Raw genomic sequence first — 12,194 nt, 5'->3', positions numbered from 1 at the left:
GAAGAAAGCACTGGATCTGATAGGGTTGAGAACCACTATATCAGACTAATTATAAGGAGACATTACTTCTTTTTACTGCAATCTTATCAAAGATTGCAGAAGATATCATAGAATAGGAAGGAAGTTTCTGAGCATAAAGTCTTCAGGGAGAACATAATCACTGCTCTTCTCTTCATATCAAGAATCCTAGCAATTCCCTTGCAAAGGGAACCAAATCCTAGAAATTTACCATAATTGGCATATAAGTAAAATCTATGAGCAAGATCTACTTTGGAACAATGTGAAGAGAGTAAATACATCCCCACTAAAACAAGTCTTGAAGAGTTAAAGCACACACATACAATATCAAATAATTTCAAAGCAGGAAATTTCTAAACTCTCCATGGTTACTGAAAACGGGCATGGACTTACATGCCAATTATGTTTTGGATATAGGGATCTCCTATCAGAAGATTAGAGTCTACTGGCAGATGCTAATGTACCTAGTCAAGAACAATTGGTAAATTGATGTTAATAACACAATATATAACATTATATATTACATATATTGTGTTATTACAATGCTATATAACATTATGTATTATGTTATTAAATAACATAATACCAAGAACAGTACTGAACATTTTTAAGAGATTAATGTTAATAATATAATATATAATTTAACAGAGAAAGTAAATGAAAGTAATTCACAAGTTACATATACTTTAATTCAAAATTTTTGTTCCACAGCTACACCAGAAAACATAATGAAATGCTCAGATACTTACAGCCTCTTTTTTATAAATAAACTAATTTAATTCTCACAATCCTTTATAAAATCTGTATTAGATTGGTGCAAAAGAAATTGCGTTTTTTGCCATTACTTTCAAGGCCAAAAACCGAAATTAATTTTGCACAAATCTAAAACTATAATTATCCTCATGTATAACAGAGAAAATTAAAGCAGACAGTTAGCCATTGGTAATATAATTAGGAAGAGGCTCAGCCAGAGATAACACATGGGACTGTGGATAAGGTTTTCCCTTTGTTCCTACAGCAAAGAAGGCATTTGAATGTCCATGAAAGAAATTAACTTTTGATGATTTTTGTACACTTCATGTTTCTGGCATTTTGCCTGGAACATCTATTCTCATAAACCTCAGACTTAAGACAGGGGATTTCAGCATGTCATAGAGGACAATATACTAAATTTGGAGATAAGAATATAGTTCCAACTTCTATTCATTAGCTATGTGATCTTGAGGTCTTTTTACTTTTCTAAGCCTATAGAATGGAGATAGTAACAGTTTTCTCTAACAGATATTAAAAATTCAAGTGATATAACATATGCAAAGGTGCTTTGTAAACTGTAAAGTGTTAAGCAAATGTTAATAGGATCTATTTCTGGCCTTCTCATTTCATCTATACACTTCCAGTACTTTCAGCATCTCTTCATTTCCTCAAATATGGCATGTATAATATTGGACCCACCCAGTCATTTATTCAGTACATTTGTATTAATGGCCAATATATGTAACATAATCTAAGAGAATCAGAAAAGACTTTTCTAAATAAAATATTATTTGAGTTTAAATCTGAAGGAATTAGAGGTAGTCAAACTTGATATGAGGAAGCTAGCCATGAAGCTACAAGGAGAGAGAGTGAGGGACAGAGCAACCTAGGTGGAGAGTCCAGAAAGTACAAAGTTCCTGGAGTGGAAATAAGCTTTTACTGAGAAATGTTAGGAAATCCAGTGTTGTTGCAACATCAATAGGGAGGAGGAGTGTGATTTGTTTGAGAAACACAAAGTGCAATTTGTGGAAAGCAACCCTTCTGGAGCGTGGAGTTCCGAGAGGGAAAGTCTGAAAAACAAATTAAACAATAAAATAAAGTGGAACAATGGTTCCGTTGAAAGCCGGCTCATAACAAATCTTGAGAACCATGCATATAAATATAGTAATCCCTTTTCATGAGTTTCCCTAGGCTAAGAGGTACCTTTCAAGCAGTAGAAGAAATAGGCACTTAAACTATCAAGAATGTCTGGAGACCCAACCCAAGATAGAAAAATGTTTTGAAACCTGGAAAACAGCACATGGTAATTAAATCCAAAATATTCTCCAGCAGGCAGAAGAAAAATGTAATTAATCCATGTAAGAAAGAGACTTTCCAAGGCCAGTATCACTTGAGTAAATAACATGATCTGACACTATATGAAAGCGTCAGTACTTGTTATTCACATGTAAAAAAATCTATAATTATAATTTGTTTTGTAAACCCAGGCCGGTTGTAAAATCTTTTCCTTTTGCTTAAGATTACATTGAAATTGATATGGGTCACTTTTATTTTTGTGTAACTTGGAAGAAATAGTAAAATCTCACGCTAGAAGTTATTTAACCTGATGGTTGAATTGTTCTCACTTCGTGAGTATCCTAGAAATAACAATAGCCTTTAAAAGGTAGCAATAAACAACGTTAGCTAATCTACAAGCTTCATTTTAAAGACGGATGAGGTCTTTCTTCAATGAGGGACAAGAAATAGTTTTACAGCCCCAAGGATTGAATCATAAACTTTGGACACCAGTGAAGTATTAAAGCAAACATAAAAAGGTCACATATCAAAGAACAAAAACTCGGAGCCAACTGGAGAAACACCCAGATAAATCACTAAATGGATTTCTTTATTCCTTGAGCCTTAATTTAAAAGGAATTAACATTTGGCAAACAACTACATTACACGCTTAAGGGACAATGAATGAGCAAGACAAAGCAACCATCAGTTGACCTTTGAGAGAAAAACAAGATGAGCTCAAAGAAGGCAAATGCACAGGAGTATAGTAGTGCTCACCATGGATTTGAATCATTCTGGGGACACAGATGGTGATATTGTACAGAGTTGGACCCAAGCCCAGGAAAGAACAAACTTTCCAATTGTTACAAACCCAAGGTTATTGTGTGGAAGTAAAGCTTTGGATGTACTTGTTCCAGTAGTGTAGCTCTAAATTCCTCAACCTGGCATGAAAGAATAAATGCTGCAAGAACAATTCTCTTTCCTCTCTCTCATTCAATTACTAACCCAAATTACATTCTCCAAATACCTTTGTATTAATTTATTTTTCTGCGTTTTTCTTTTTGATATTGCTGTTGTTGACAGTGTAAATCAACCTCCTCTCCATTCCAACATGTTCATTATTTCTTTCAAAGTACAGCTGAAAATTTATCATGTTCATGAATCCCTATCTGACTAATCTTAACCAACATTTTTAAAACTGTGTGTTCTTTCAAGTTAGCATTATCTATTCATTCGATCAATATATATGCAGGAAAAGTACAAAGGACTGGAGATAAATACACACGAAAACACATGAACCCAGAAGTCAAGAATATCACTGTTGAGAAGGAAGATGAACATACAAGCAAATAGCCATATTTTAAAAACTGAGTTAGAGATACATACAGAATAAAATGTGAGTATAGGAAAAGCATTCAAATATGCCTTGAGGAGCTAGGAAAGACCTTTATGAAAAAAAAAAGGTTAATCAAGTTGAGTTACAAGCAGTAAGTCAAAGTTTAGGGGAAAGAAAAGTAGGAAAAAGGAGTGGTCTGGAAAGCAGGTGCGAAAGCATGGAGACATAGGAAGGGAAGATATCATTTTCTGCAGCAATGAAGCATAGAGTAGGAGGGGTCAAATCACACAGCAGATGAGATATGAAGGAGCCAAATCATGAAGTATTTTGTAATACTCTGAAAAGCAGATTATATATTTTCAGAATGGATATTAAAAAATGAACCATAATGAGTAGAACATAAACACTGATCTAGCAAAACATTTTCAAGTCATAGCGCTGGAGCAGGGTCCAGCAGGACACTTCTGGGCCAATTTGAGACTTAGTCGTTGCTAGATTGTGGGACAGTTCATTTGGGTTCTGAAAGCAGAAGTCAGGCTGGTTCCAGAGGAGGGCAAGGAGAAGTTGAAGGGGTAAGGAGAGCAATAATTTGTCAAATGGTGTCTGGTATACACTGGTTAAATAAGAACTCTGTTATTTTCATCATTATATATTTTATTATTCATATTAATACTGTATAGTGTATATTTTTGTGGTGTTTCCTGTTCCTTGTTAGAGTTGAAATCAAGGGGAAACAATCAATTTTAAACATGATAGAATGATCATTTATGCATCATTGCTCTGGCATAAGGAGGAAGAAAGAATGGAAGAAAGACAAAAACTGGAAAGTGTAAGAACTACAATAAGGGTATAATCTGGAGAATAACTGAGGGCCTGGCCCAATCTAGGACTGTGGTGCTTCAAATGTAAAAGATGAGCTGTTACTAGCAATAACTTGGATCAACAATTTGCGTTCTAACTTGAAAGGAATAGGGATAATTTGGAGCTAACAGTCTAGTATACATCCAAAATGTTTTGTCTGTCCTGGATTTTGTATTTAAGACATGTATCCTAGTATTCCATTCTCACTAAAATGAAAGTATTTCTTGGTTTTCTGAGAAGTCCCTGGTGTGTGTGTATGTGTGTATATATATATACACACACACACACATATATATATATTTAGAGAGAGAGAGTTCTGCGACTATTTTTTAAGAGTGTCTTCTTTCACTTTTAAAGTACCACAGATTAGATGGTCATTCTAACCAGCTTTGAAAAAGTTTCAAGTCGTTCAACGCATGTTTGGCCTTCAAAAGAGTTCCCCGAATATAAGAATCATTTGGGAAGGTTACTGAAAATGTCAAAGTCTAAACTCCACTTCCAGAGATTCTGAGTCAGTAGGTTTAGTATAAAACAAAACAAAACAACATAAAGCAAGACAAAAATCCACATGCTTAAAAAAAAAAAAGGGTAAGCACCTTGCTGTTTTTTATTTACTTTTAGGAGCACTGCATTAATATATCCAAATGAGCTGCATACTCCCTCTTCTCTACACAAAAGTCAGAATAAGTTACACATACCAAGTGCTTAGCAAATGCCATGTGGCTTATGCAGATGATCCCCAACTTATGATGATTCAACCTGGGTTTTTCAGGTTTTTCTAGGATGGTGAAAAAATGATAGACATTCAGTAGAAACCATTCTTCAAATTTTGAGTTTTGATGTTTTCTCAGGCTAGCAATATGTGGTAGGATACTCTCTTGTGATGCTAGACAGTGGAGGTGAGCCACAGCTCGTGGTCAGCCAGGCAATCACAGGGGTAAACAACCAATCTGTTTTTCATTCTCAGTACCGTATTCAATAAACTACATGAGTTAATCAACATTTTATTATAAAATAGGCTTTGTGTTAGATGGTTTTGCCCAACTGTAGGCTAATGTAAGTGTTCTGAGCATGTTTAACGTAGGCCAGGCTAAACTATCATGTTAGATAGGCTGGGCATATGCAATGGTTTGGAAGTTTGTTCCCACTGAACTTCATGTTGAAATTTGAGCCTCAATATTATAAGTGGGGCCTAATGGGAGATGTTTGGGTTATGAGAGTGGATCCCTCACCAACAGATTAAATCACTCCTTTGGAGGTGAGTGAGTTTTCATTCTATTAGTTCCCGAGAGAGTCTGTTGTTAAGAAAAGCCCAGCACTTCCTACCACCTTGTTCTCTTGCTGTGTAATCTCTACACTGCCAGCTCCCCTTCACCTGCCGTGAGTGAAAGCAGCCTGGAACCCTCACCTGGTGTAGATGTCTAATCTTAAACTTTCCAGTCATCACCATTGTGAGCCAAATAATCCTTTTATTCTTCACAAATTGCCCAGCTTCTGATAGTTTGTAATAATCACATTATATGAACTAAGGGAATCAGTACCAAGAAGTGAGCTGTTGCTATAAAGATAGATGAAAATGTGGAAGCAGCTTTGGAACCGGGCAATGAGCAGACGTTGGAAGAGTTAGATCCGTTTAAAAAAAGAAAAAGAAAAAGAGAAACAAAAAACAGAGAAAGTTTGGAACATCTTAAAAATTGTTTAAATGATTATGAACAAAACAATGACAGAAACCTAAACAGTAAAGACCATTCTAAGGAGGTCTCAGATGTAAATGAGAATTTCCTGGGAAGTGGAGCAAAAGTCACCCTTATTACATCATAGCAAAGAACTTGACTGCATTGTGTCCATTGCCTATGGCTTTGTAGACTGCTAAACTTAAGAGTAATGACTTAGGCTATCTGGCAGAAGAAATTTCTAAGCAGCAAAGTTTTCAGAGGATGTATAGGAAAGCCTGGGTACTCAAGCAGACATATGACATAGGACCATAGCCACCACAAACTGTTCCATTCTGGGCAATGCCTAGTGAGGCTGCAGAAGTGGAGCCACTGTCTGGACCCCAAAAGAGTAGAGCAACTGACAGTATGCACTTCATCCTGAAAAAGCCACATGAATTCAACTTCAACACATGGGCTGCACACCAGAAAAGCCATGAGATGGGACTGAGCAAGACTTTGGGAGCTCACCTGTGTGCCCAGGATGAAGAACATAAAGTAAAAAGAGATTATTTTGGAGCTTTCAGACTTAATGTCTGCCCTGCTTGGTTTTGAACTTGCAAGAAATCCTTTCTTTTGGCTGATTTCTCCCTTTTAGAGTGAGAATGTTTACCCAGTGCCTGTACAACCATTATATTCTGAAAGTAAATAACTTATTTTTAATTTTACAGTCTCATGACTCTCAACTGTCATGGGAATGTGGTAGCAGGAGATTGAGGAAAAGGATTTACAGAGTCAAGTCATGGAGGCCCAGGGGAAGGCAAATCCCAGGGAGGAGGAGAAGGAGGCCAGCTACAATGAGTCCACGGAAGACAGGGAACAATGTACTTGTGCAAAGGAAATAAGGTGAAAAGTCTATTTGACCAAAAATGACCAAAGTTGCTTCTAGATAAAACAAGATAGTTCATATTGGAGAGAAGTAAAATGCTTTGTTTTACTCTTCGTTTCTCAGGCATTGTAGCGGAAGGGAAAGGGAAAGACAGACGCTTCCAAGCTTCTCTCTGGCCTGTGCGTGGGCCCATTATTGGGATCATGAGTGGCTAAGTTAGCACAAAGCATTTGGATACAATACTGGAGGGAGCTGAAATGCTCTGTATTATAAAGTGAGAATGTTTCTAGAGTTTCTGGAAAGAAGCCAGAGAAGAGTGAATTGTATGGGCCACTGACACCAGAGGCAGAAAGCAAGTGGGTAAAAAAATAATAATAAATAAAAACAAATAAATAAATGATAAAAAATAAAAGAAACCAACCTTTTACAGTTAATTTGAAGCTTTTAAAACAGAATTCTTTGACACTCTACCAATTGAGAGGCAAGGTCTATGTCTTCTTTCCTTGAATCTGGGGTCTGTGACTGCTTGACCAATAGAATATGATAGAAGTGATGCTATTCTGATTTCCAGGCCCAGGTCTTGTGATATAGGCTGGCATTAGCCAGTCAGCCATGTGGTGCACCATATTGGGAGTAGATCCTCCAGCCCTAGTCAAGCTGCCAAGGGATACTCATATACAGCAAAGAGAAGCCATCACTGCTGACCTCAGCCCAAATGAAGATGTGTAGCAAAATACCTAATTTGTGTTTATTTAAAACACACGGAAAACAAAGAAATAACTTATCTGGTTTCTAGTCTTTATTTATGAGCTAGATATCAACAGCAGTTTCCTAGCTAGAGCTGGAGAAATTATGTGCCTTCAAGGGAGCAAATTAATAACAATAATTACATCACCACATTTCTACTGAGGCCTACTTTGATGACATGTTTTGAACATAACTATTAATAAAAGAAAATGATACTATTTAGAGAAACAAATGTTCTGATAGCACTTATATTTGTGCATTCATACATGGAGATATAACCAAAGTTCTTTTTCAGCATCAATTATCTTCATATTGATCCCAATAAAACTTTAAGATGAAAGCATTAAGGAGTTAAAGTAAAAGAAATATACCTGAGCAACCAAGAGCTAGAGTATAATTGCGGCTTAGGGATCAGAAAGAAATTGTGGAGATAAAAAATTTAAAGCAATTAATTAAGCTATAAAGAAAATATAGTCTTGCCTGAGATGTGTTTATCTTTCATCTTAGGAAACAATTTGGCTTTTTACAATTGCTCTCAATAAAGAAATATAAGCTTATGTCACCAAGGTTTACTGCCTAAAACAAATTATTCCCATTTGTAATGCCACCACTAATATTTAAAGACTTATAATCTGATTGGTTTTTAAAAAATGCAATAGTATATTATTGTTCAAAAAGTTCTCAACATTTTCAGTATAATAATGACTCTTTTAATTTAAATGTCTTTTAAATGTCTTTTAATTTGACATTTGAATTTTTTAGGAACTAATCATGAGCGATCAGGATGTGTGAAATGACAGACGGCATATACCCAAGTGCTTTTTGTCAAATATTTTAATTTACAGGTATAACTCTCATTGGATACATAAAAGATACTACTGATAATTACATCAATTTCAATTTATATAAATCAACTAGACAGAAGTTAAATGTATGCTACAAATACAAAAATGGAAAATAGTAATTTATTTTTATGATAAATGTCTTTTCCTTAACATGTTAAATAAGGAAGCAAAGAAGAATTAGAACAGAAAGCGAAAGTTATTTAATTCTCATCATTAAAGTGAGAGTTGTTATCATTTGGAAGATACAATGCTTTTTTGTGGTCAAGGATACTGAGCACTTCTTGTTAGGTAACATTAATCAAAGACTACATTCATACTTCTAAACCTGGCCTTAAAGCGAATAGCAATAATATAATACCTGTACAAGTTGGCTGTCCAGTTACAATCCTCTTCATAGAAAAATATTGCCAAAGTTAAGAAAACACCACCAAAAATATTATTTGCAAATTATTCACCATTTATTTCTGATTTTTTTTTCTGTTGTATTCATGTGTAGACACTGCTCTGTTTATTTCCCAAGAGCAAAATATGTCATCAATAGAAATTATGTCACTCACAGGATAAATTATGCCACTGCCCACACATCTTTTTTTTTTTTTTTTTTTTTTTTTTTTTTGGGGGGGGCTCTCCTTTTGCCCCCCGGGGGGGGGTGCAGGGGCGGGATCTCAGCCCACTGCAAGCCCCGCCTCTGGGTTTACGCCATTCTCCTGCCTCAGCCTCCCGAGTAGCTGGGACTACAGGCGCCCGTCACCTCGCCCGGCTAGTTTTTTGTATTTTTTTAGTAGAGACAGGGTTTCACCGTGTTAGCCAGGATGGTCTCGATCTCCTGACCTCGTGATCCACCCGTCTCGGCCTCCCAAAGTGCTGGGATTACAGGCTTGAGCCACCGCGCCCGGCTACATTTTTTCATCTTAACTGACTTATCATTAGCAAATATCTAATATAAACCTCCATGTACCAGAGACCATCTGTCTTCCAAGTATAACTGTAAGGAAACTGAAAACAAAGAGGGACCTTTCTGTAAATAATAGACTCCTCTCTAGGAATCTATTACTACCAACCAAGTTGGGTTGGTTGGTAGGAATTTAAATTAGTACAGCTATTATGAAAAACATTATAGAGATTCCTATAAAAATTAAAAATAGAACTACCCTATTATCTGATAATGCCACTATTGGATCTATATCCAAAGGAAGTGAAATTAGTATGTTGAAGAGATATCTGCACTCCCATGTTTATTGAAGCACTATTCACAATAGCCATGATAAGGAAGCAACCTTATGGATATGGATAAAGAAAATGGGAGATATATATATCTATAACATTTTTTATGTGATATATATATCATATTTTATATGTGATATATGTATCACACACACATACACATACACACACACACACACACACACACAATGGAATACTATTTGGTCATAAAAATAAGAAAATCCTGCAATTTGTGACAACATGAGTGAATCTGGAGGACATTATGTTAAGTGAAATAAGCTAGGCACAAAAGGACAAATGTTGTATGATCTAACTCATATGTGGAATCTAAAAAACTTCAAGTCAAGAAAACAGTAGAATGGTGGGCACTAGAGCTTATGGGTGGTACGTAAGAAGGCGTGTTGAGATGTTGGTTAAAGAACACACATTTACAGTTTGGAGGAGTAAGTTCAAGAGATCTATTTTACAGCATAGCAATTATAGTTAATGGCAATATATTATATTCTTGAAAAAATGCTTGAAGAGTGGATGGTAAGTGTTCTCACCACAAAAATAAAAACCAAGAAAAGTAATACATTTGTCAGTTATCTAGATTTAACCATTCCACAATGTATTTATACAGTAAGCCCTCATTTAACACAGTCAATACATTTTTGGAAACCAAGACTTTAAGTGAAACAACATACAGCACATCTTTTAATAACCTTGTTTTGTTCAACATCATTTCATTATAATATGAAGGAGAAAAAAAATGCTGTTTTTGTATATCATTTTCCAGGACCTATTTATGATGTTATATGAGGAAGTACCGTACTACAAAACATGTTATTCCTAATAAATACATACGATTTTGTATGTCCATTTTAAAAATAAATAAGTGCATTTGAAAAAAATCAAAGTTGGATTTGTTAACTTCATTAGAGCCCAAAGTTTGTTCAAATTAATACCAACTCATCTCCAATTTTTGGTATATATACATCTTTTATTTACCCACAAAGTGTATTCCTCTACTTGAATTCTTACAGCCATTACGATGGCCAGTACAGATATTATCACCAATCATGTGGATCCATATGTTGTTCTACAGTTTTTTTTCACATGCTAGTCTTATTGCTTCAGCAACTCAGGGATAGAATTTTTCAGTTATCTTAGCACTCAGGTTAGTACAGTTAAAAAATGTTTTCTACACACAAGTATTTTGATCCTCACAACACTAGGTATTATTCTTGTCTCTATTTTACAGGCAAGAAAACAGAATTGGATTAAACCCAAGACTAGCAAGAGTCAAGGACTTAGCAAACAAATACATCCAATTAGTGAGAGAAGCAAGACAGAGCCTTGTTTTCTCTTTTCCTTAAACAGATACATACATAATTTTAAATATGGAACAACTTTTTAAGTTATTTTGTCTGTCCCTTCATTTTTCAGATGAGATAGTTGAATCATGTAGAAGATAAGCGCCCTCACTATTTTTTACATCATCTTTATAATATGCAACTATTGTAATAATGCAAATATCCCATATTATGGTAGATGCACACATATGGTATTAGGTATTGCACAGAAATCTCATCCCAGAGGAAATGCCTCTGTCCCCCAGATGCTGTGAGAATTAGTTACTGTGCCCACATCTGCCCCCTCTCAAGAGAATTGCCTTTGGCAGATGAGAACCACCTTGTCATCTCCCCACTGCTACTAACGACTGACTGATCATAGTTTAAAAAGGCTGTCTGGAGCACTGCCTCTGTTAATCAGGGAAGACTAGATTTTACCTGAGAACACATTCTTCCTTAGCTCTTTGTCCTTCCCTGTTCTGCTTCACTGTCTTCCTTTCTGCTGCAATGTACTTCCTCAATAAATCAGAGGCAATGTAATTTGTGTCTCAGCGTGTTTCTTGGAAACCTGACCTAAGATCGTGTGATCTTATATGGGTGTGTGCATGTGTGTTTGGGTGTGTGTAATAAATAATACACTGAATGGTAAACACATAAATAATTTACAATTCTAATATTTCAGTCATATAATTAGGCATATGACTGACAAAAAGGAATCAGGATATGAACCAAAGGGACTGAGGAAGCAAGAGAACAATGCAGATAAATTGACACACAGACTATACCTTTCTTGGAAATTAATAAGTCACTAAATTAAGCCATTACGTTAAAGGATAATTCAACAAAACAGCAACTGATTTATAAACCTACTATTTATTAATGAGAGAATAGTAAAATTAATTCTAATTCTAAAATGCACCTGAGTCTGTTCTCCTTAATTTATTGGTGAGGATACAGAAAATGAGAGATGCTCAATTATTTTTTTAAAGTCATCCTGGCAGGCTTTGATAGAACTGCACCTTAAACACTTGAATTTCTGGTTAAACTATGGTTGTTTCCTAAAATGCATAAAACAAGAAAGACTTCTTATAAAGACTCCTGAATTGGCAGTTCAATCAAACAAAATGCATTCGTGGAGGCATTTTATGTACTCAGAAAATACCAGGCTTTGGAAGGGATAATAATAAAAATGTTAATAATTCAATTTATTGAGTGTCACATGCCAAGCGTCGCACTAATAGTTTACTTATGTATTCAGTA

General features: G+C 35.4%; 1 protein-coding gene across 2 annotated transcripts in view; it reads left to right on the top strand.

Moving 5' to 3' along the window:
- Nucleotides 1–12,194, top strand: part of CRISP3 (cysteine rich secretory protein 3) — a 49,450-nt gene that overhangs the window by 17,112 nt on the left and 20,144 nt on the right. The window contains exon 1 of one of the 2 annotated variants that reach the window (XM_003897719.5): nt 8,288–8,376. The exons of the other annotated variant lie outside the window; for it this stretch is intronic. The gene's annotated coding sequence lies outside the window, so the exon portion shown is untranslated. Of the gene's footprint in view, nt 1–8,287; nt 8,377–12,194 lie in introns of those variants that run through there. 2 annotated transcript variants of the gene reach the window in all.

Source organism: Papio anubis, chromosome 6 (genome assembly GCF_008728515.1).
Source record: "Papio anubis isolate 15944 chromosome 6, Panubis1.0, whole genome shotgun sequence".
NCBI lineage: Eukaryota > Metazoa > Chordata > Mammalia > Primates > Cercopithecidae > Papio > Papio anubis.
The sequence above is the reverse complement of the archived record's forward strand: the minus strand, read 5'-3'. Positions and strand labels throughout refer to the sequence as shown.